Source organism: Gobio gobio (assembly GCF_949357685.1).
Source record: "Gobio gobio genome assembly, chromosome: 1".
NCBI classification, from domain to species: domain Eukaryota; kingdom Metazoa; phylum Chordata; class Actinopteri; order Cypriniformes; family Gobionidae; genus Gobio; species Gobio gobio.
Genome location: NC_137097.1, coordinates 26,257,530 through 26,265,770, shown reverse-complemented (window position 1 = coordinate 26,265,770; position 8,241 = coordinate 26,257,530).

Below are 8,241 nucleotides of genomic sequence, written 5' to 3'. Positions count from 1 at the left end.
TGCACAACACATGGACAAAAGAGTGTATACTGCCCAAACAAAACTACTTGCTCACATGAGACCAAGCGAATGCTCATACTGTATGGTAACAGGTAACTTTCGATATTCTTTGATCTCCCTGGAGCTGATCTTTGCCATTTTGGCTATTCTTCGATCCATTCGAAAGGTTGTTTTCTGTTTTCTTCCACGTCTCTCTGGTTTTGGTTGCCATTTTAAAGCATTTGATATCATTTTAACTGAGCAGCCTATCATTTTTTGCACTTCTTAATTTGTTTTCCCCTCTCTAATCAACTTTTTAATCAAAGTACGCTGTTCTTCTAAACAATGTCTGGAACAACCCATTTTACTCAGATTTTCAGAGAGAAATGCACAGGACAAAATTTTCTGCCTTTGTCCTTAAATAAGGGCCATTTGTTTGACTCCAGTTTCTTCACAGAATAAATAACCTCTAATTCATCACTAATTGAACTCCACACCGCCATTTTTTTAACACAGCCTTTTCAAATAATGATTAAATTACACAAAATCAGCAGCATGCATGTCACGACTGCTGGGTCTGTTGGTTTTCTATTACTCTACTACACCTACTAGTAAAAGATATGCCATGTAGAAATATAATTTCTAAGCCTAGAAATCTAGACGCACCCTAGCGGCAGAAAATTGAATTTGTAGCCAGGGTCTAGCAACTCTCCGTTTGCGTGCGAGCTGGAAAAACCAAACTCTAGTCAGGCCAATCACATTGTGTATAATCGAGTCGGTGGGCGGGCTTAACACAATGACGGCAGAGTTGCCGTGGTTCCGTGTGCTACTTGTAAACAAAGAAGCTGGCGAACAGCGGTCTTTCGAATTTGGCCACGACTCTAGAAGACTTGGAGTTAAGCTTTTCTTTGAGAAAAGAACAAAGAACGGCACTGAAGTCATTCTTAAAAAAGGAAAATGTGTTCGGTTTTGCAGACCGGATACGGCAAAAGTTTAATCTATCAACTAGCTCTGCTTCACCCTCTTCATTGCTCTGGTTGGTTGTAGCGCTATCCTATTGCGTACAGAGGTAATTTGAAAGACAACCGTTTGTCCCGCCCCTCGGATTGAGCCCTGCCAATGGTGAGTTCCCAGACCCAACATCTTGATGTGGGTCTGCCTAGTCAGGCTAATAATTTCAAAAAATAGTCATTGATCTGGTTAGTGATGTTGGACTGCTATTATTTTGAACACAACTGTATATCATGACCTTTCACCTGTTCATGACTGTGTGTGTCCAAAGGTCATCAGCCAGTGACCTTTGTGATGCCATATTCCCATTGGAAATATTAATTAGATGGTATTTTGGACCTACTTTACCTTAATCAACCATTTGGATTTCTGATTTTGTGTGATGACATTTCAATTTTATTATTTATAATATATAATAGCTATCAGTATTTTGCACCAAGGCTGCATTTATTTGATTAAAAATAGGCCTACTGTAAAAGGATTATTGTTGTGAAATATTATTACAATTTAAAATAGATCCCATGATAAAAAGGTAAAAGATAATAAAAAGGTCCCATGGCATGGCATTTTTCTATTATTTTATAATGTTTCCTGAGGTGTACTTATATTGTTAGTATGATTTTAACATCATAAAATGTCATAATTTAGAAATAAAAGGCATTTTTTTCTATACTGCTGTTTGCCCTGTGGCTGAATGCCCTGTTTCAAGAGGCGTGTCTGCTGTGAGACTTCAGTAAAAACGCCCACTGTTGTGATTGGCTGACATCTTTGCATTTGAAATGAGCGGAGGGGGCGTGGTTTAACGAGGTCTACGACGCACGAGCTGCTGCCAGAGAGACGGATGGACCGGAGTTCACTTCACATCAGTTCTGTCAGTCTCAGTTCAGTGAACTGTTGTAGTTACAACATATACTTCAGGGCCCGTATTCACAAAGAATCTTTTTTTTTTTTTTTTATTCTTTTTTTTTTTTTGATTTTACAGGTCCATACATTACAATCAATGATATTACCTGTCATACTTCTCATTAAGACATCTGCAAATGTACATTAATAACCCATAAAAAAAAAGAAAAGCATCACAGGCTCGTTAAGTAGTACTAACGTAAGCAAGGGTCCAATAGACCTTCATTCTACATTACATATGCTTAATAATATTTAGACATAGTAAAATCAGAACGAGAACTAAAACAAACATGATGGGATAAACCTCAATGACTCACAAAGCCCTCTTCCGAGGGGGAATTGAGGGAAAAACAAAAAACAAAAACAAAAACAAAAAAACAATACCGAAATCCATTTTAAACAAATGATGGTCGTAATGGAGTGATATACGTTATCCATCTTTCCCATCTTTTCAAAAAAGTCCCCTGCTGCAATCTCAAAGCAAAAGTAATTCTTTCCATCTTGAAAATATCATAGATAATGTCAATCCATTCCTCCACGGTAGGTTTTCCTGGTTTTAACCACCTTCTAGTAATAGCTTTTCTACTAGCAGCACTTAGGATTTGAAATAAGTATTTGACATGAGAAGAAACATTTTCTGTTGTTAAGGCACCTAAATATAAAGACTCAAATTTAAATTGAATGTCCATCTGAAAAATGCTTTGCAAAATTTTATAAACCTCCCGCCAAAATGTAATCAATAATGTACAGGACCAGAAAATGTGAAAATGATTTGCTTCGAGGCACCCACATTGTCGCCAGCAAGCCGAAGAATTGGTGTAGTGCTTCTTCTGAGCTGGAGTAATGAAAAACCTTATAAGGTTTTTCCAGCAAAACTCTCGCCATAAAGCTGAACTGGAAGTTTTCCACTGTATCTCACATAAGTTCTCCCAATCTTCTTCCTTTAGAACAAAGTTTCCTTCCCGTTCCCATTTTTGCTTTACATACAATGAACTGCCTTTTGTTTGTTGTAGCCCCTTGTATATTCTTGCGATGAGCTTCCGGTTAGAGCCAGCAAGATAAGCCTCTATAAACACTTTTAACAAAATGTTATCCCAGCCTACCGTACACTTCTTCTGCATTTGGTCAATATAATGCCGGACCTGAAGGAATCTGTAAAAATCGTCGTTAACTAAGCCAAATTGCCTCTTCAGATTTTGAAAGCTATTTATAGTCCCCTTATGCAAAAAAGTACGCTGTTAAACCTTGTGAAGTCCATCTCTTAAATCTTGCGTCCCATCTATTAGGCAAAAAATCGGCATCAAATGCACACCATCTCAGGACCTTTACCCCGTCCTTCAGGTTACTTTGAGCTATTACCTTGCTCCATATCTTAAGTGACAAACATATCCATGGGTTTCCCAATTCCTTTAAATTGTACAACAGGTCCTTATCCCCGATTGCAGCCTGAATTGGAAATTCATCTGACATAGCACCCTCAATCTCCTTCCATCTAGCACAGTAATCTGGGTTGCACCAGCATACTAATGGCCTCAATTGAGCAGCAGTATAGTAGTCTTTTAAGCGTGGGAGAGCGGCCCCGCCCTTGTTTTTTGTCAATTGTAAACTCTGGTATCTAATTCTTGGCCTTCGTCCCTGCCAAATGAACCTTGAAATATACTTGTCCCACTCCTGAAATTGTTGGTCAGGTATATCTAGTGGAAGAGATTGAAAGAGATACAGCAATTTCGGCAAAATAACCATTTTGACAGATTCCACGCGTGATCCGAAACTAAGAAAAGGTAGAAGGTCCCATCTCCTTATGTCTTCCCTAATCTTTTTATTCAAGGGGAGGTAGTTAAGTGAGAACAATTTTGTCAAGTCTATTGGAATGTTTACCCCCAAATACCTAATTGAAACCGAGTCCCATTTCAAATTATACTTATTTTTCATATTAACAGAAGGGCTGTAATTAAAACAGAGAATTTGTGTTTTTGGAACATTCAGCTTATATCCAGAGAAGGATCCATATTGCTCCAATAATTCCAATAGTCGTGCCAAAGACTGCTCAGGGTCGGTTAAATACACCAGTACATCATCAGCGAACAACGAAATAATTTGTTCTCCCCCATACATAGCAATTCCTTTAATATTGTTGTCCTGAATGATCCATTGGCTCAGGGGCTCAATAAAAATTGCAAACAGGAGGGGACTAATTGGGCAGCCCTGTCTTGTTCCTCTTTCTAATGTAAAGGGGCTAGAGACAGCCCCATTTATTTTAATTCTTGCCCTTGGGTTATCATAGAGAGCTTGTAATGTTTTAATAAATGTACTATGAAATCCAAATTTGTCCAAAACTTTATATAAAAAAGACCAATTTACACAGTCAAACGCTTTTTCTGCGTCCAGCCCCACTAGTACTGCATCTAAATTATATTCTGTTATATGGTTAATTACATGTAAAGTCCTTCTGATACTGTCTTGAGTTTGTCTTCCACGAATAAAACCCGTCTGGTCAAGACTAATAATTAATGGTAGCAGTCCCTCTATTCGTTTGGCTAGTATATGGGTAAATATTTTATAATCCTGGTTCAACACGCTTATTGGTCTAAAATTACCGCATTCAGACTTGTCCTTCCCCTCCTTCGGAATTAAAGATATTACCGCCTCCCTCCAGGAGGGAGGTATACTGTTCTCTTTAAGTACCCAGTTAAAGGTGGACTGCAGCACAGGGGTCAAAGAACCCTCCATGACTCTGTACCATTCGGAAGGGAACCCGTCCGGACCTGGAGCCTTATTTGGTTTAAGATGCGATATGGCTGAGCGAATTTCTTTCTCTGTTATTTCTGCTACGAGATTCCTACTTTGTTCACTATTCAATTTAGGCAGATGAATTTTCTGAAAGAAATCCTCCATTTTCCCTCCATCTATTTGAGGTTGGGAATATAGTTTTTTATAATAATTTTCAAAACAATCTTGTATTTCATTTAATTTGTAATGCATAGAATTAGTAATAGGATTTTTTATTTTATGAATTGAATTCTCTGCTTGTTGTTTTTTCAGCCTATAAGCTAGTAGTTTGCTGGCTTTCCCACCCCCTTCATAATATTTCTGCTTTGTAAAAATTAACTTTTTTTGTATATCCTTCGTATAAATCTCATTTATTTCGTTCTTTTTCTTCCTAAGTAGCTCTCTATTTTTTTTTATCATTTGTGTCTTTGTGGTGTTGTTCCAATTGTTTTAATTCTACTTCCAACTGAATTAGCTCTTTTTGTCTTATTCTCTTTAGATGAGCACTGTATCCAATTATCTTGCCTCGAAGCACAGCTTTACATGCATCCCATAATATTGGAGGGGGAACTTCCCCATTGTCATTCTGTTCTAAGTATTCAGCAATATCCTTCTTAATTTGTTCCTTCATCTGACTCTGTACAAATGTGTTCAACCTCCATAAGGTGTCTTTCCGGTATTGTTCCAGATTTAGTTTTAAATACATGGGGCTATGGTCTGAAAGGTCTATGCTCCCTACATCGCAATCCACTACCCTGTTTAGATCTAGAGCAAAAGTAAAAAAATAATCAATCCTCGAATACGCCAAGTGTGGATTTGAAAAAAAAGTGTAGTCTCTCTTTGAAAGGTTTAATTCTCTCCAGATATCAATTAACCCGATTTCTTTCATAGCCAGATTGATCTTTTTACTTATCAAATTGGGCTGGGCTGTGTGTGTATTTGAGGTGTCCAGTTTAGGATTTAACCTAATGTTGAGATCCCCTCCGCAGATTAGGACCCCATGGGTCTCTGCTGTTATTAAATCGAATATCTGTTTGAAAAACTTCCAGTCAGAGTTAGGAGGAGCGTAGATGTTAAATAGAGTAACCAATGAGCCCTCTAGATTTCCCCTTACGAGAATAAATCTTCCCTCTATGTCCTTTTTTCAAAAATGGGTTCAAAACTAGTCTTGTTAGATATCAATACTGCCACCCCCCTCCTGTGCCCCCCCTTATATGATGAGGAGTACTGATGTTTAAAGGCCAATCTTTTTAATTTAGCGTGTTCTGTATCCGAAAGATGTGTTTCTTGTAAAAACGCCACCTCAACTCTCTCTCTTTTTAGTTTAGTTAATATTTTACTTCTCTTGATGGGGTTGACAAGGCCATTCACATTATAAGTTGCTATTTTAACTGATTGCATTCAGTGTAAGGGGAAAAATGAGAAATGAAATAAACCCCAAAAAAAAAAAAAAAACCCATAATGAACATGAGTACCAAAAAGAATCACAGGTTACATCCCACAAACTACAAAGAACCGCAGCAGGAACTGCTGCAACACTCAAAACACAATAAGAACAATAAGAACAGAAATAAAAAGACTTCCAACTGTGGGGTCTTAATATTGACCCTGATGAAGCCCTGATGGAAAAATGGCTCTGAGGTAAAGCCTCCCCCCTAACAGGTGGGAGAGGGCCTTCATGCATGATAACGTCTCTGTCTTGGCAACATATAAAAGAAAAACCCACCGACGTTTACATTATACCATTGGTTATGCAGCCCGTTCAAAGTTTCTTTAATAAACAGGACGTGTTAAAGGTCTTAATTCCTCTCTCTTCCGGGAATCCCGAACGAAAAAAGAAAAAGAAAATAACGACTCAACGGACTCACCCTTTATATTCCCAGTGAACTCGCGCACAGCAGTTTTCAATTCACTAACAGTCATCCTGAATCCTGGCATCTAAAAGCCTGTAATTTTTCCTTATAATCCAAAGCCCTGCCAGCTCTGTGCCGGTTCCCTGGTCTTTTGACGGAATGCCACGTGAACCGCTGAATCCGCTCCAAAAGCGAGACCGGGTGTTTAATTACCGAAACCGGGAACCCCCTCTTCGCCATATCTTCTGTAGCCTCCTCCGCCGAATCGTACATCACAACTCCCTCCTGGTAGAAAACTCTGAACCTGGCGGGGAACGGCGTCTGAAATCGGATTTTCTTCTCCTTCAATATCGCTTTTGCTTCGGCATACTCCCTTCGCTTTTTCAAGACATCCGGGGCATAATCGTGATCAAGGTTGACTCTTTTCCCGAGATATTGAAATCCTCGCTTTTGCCAGGCCATTCTCAGCAGCTCTTCTTTCATCCTGTAGCTTGACATCTTGACAACGATGGACCTCGGCGAGGCTTCCCCAGGCGGCCTCGGCATCAAGGCGCGGTGAGCTCTTTCCACTCGAAGTTCAAATGTAGCCGGAAGCTCCAAGCCCTCCCGCAGCAAGCACTCCACATACATCACCATCGATGGGGAATTTTCCTCCGCTCCCTCTTTAACGCCGTGAATTCTGATATTTTCTCGTCTGGAGCGGCCCTCTAAATCAGTCAGCTTAGCGTCTAGGTGTATTTGAAGGTGTAGCAGCTCCTGCACGGTATCCTCCGCCACTTGTAACCGTGTTTCAGTCGCATCAATCCTCTTCTCCGCCTCTTCGATCCTAGTATTAGATTTATTAATTTCTTCTCGTATCGCATTCAGCTGCTGACTGCTGTCTTTTCTGAACTCTCTCAACTCTTTAAGTATGAGGCCAAAGTCCCCGGTCTCACTTTGACCCGCTCCGAGTTGCGTATGCGTATCGTCATCATCATCCTCCATTACGCTGCTAGGCGATGAAGTTTGGCTAGCTCCTTCGACGTCGAGTAACTCCTTCTGCTTTAACTTTTTATTTTTCCCTTTGGGCATTCTCGAGACCCACTGTCTTAAATCACTCTGTAAACTAAGTTTGTTTCTAAATATTCGAGTTGTAGTGGGTAACTATGTCCGAAATTGTCGGGAGCACGTTCTCTAAGCTGCCATCTCCTGGTTCGTCAAACCGGAAGTCTCTCACAAAGAATCTTAATGCAAAGAGTAGCTCCTAGTGACAAAATTCTAAGAAAATTCTTAGAAATGTGGGCGTTTACTCTTAAAATTAACTAAAAAATCCTAGTAAAGAAAAAAGTAATTCAGAAAGCATCTTACCCCTTAAAAGAGGTCTTAAGGTCAAATTTGTTAGGAGCACGGACGAGGACTTTTAAGAGGCTTAAGAGTTTCTTTAGCAGCGGAGAAAATGCAGAAAGACGTAGAGGGAGAAGAAATGTGTTGCAGACGATGGATGACACTGACAGTGACTTAATAAGACGCTATAGATTAGATCGTGCAGGGATCTTGTTTGTTGCATTAAACCCAACTTTCAAATAATTAAATAGACATGCCAGCAATCAGTGTAATTGGAAAGAGTGGAACAATGTTTATAATTCTAAGCCAATCAAATACCTTATAGAAAATTAACAGCATGGTAAATAATAAAAGGATTTATATACACTGAAAAAAATTATTTGTTGAATTTACAATTTTTTTT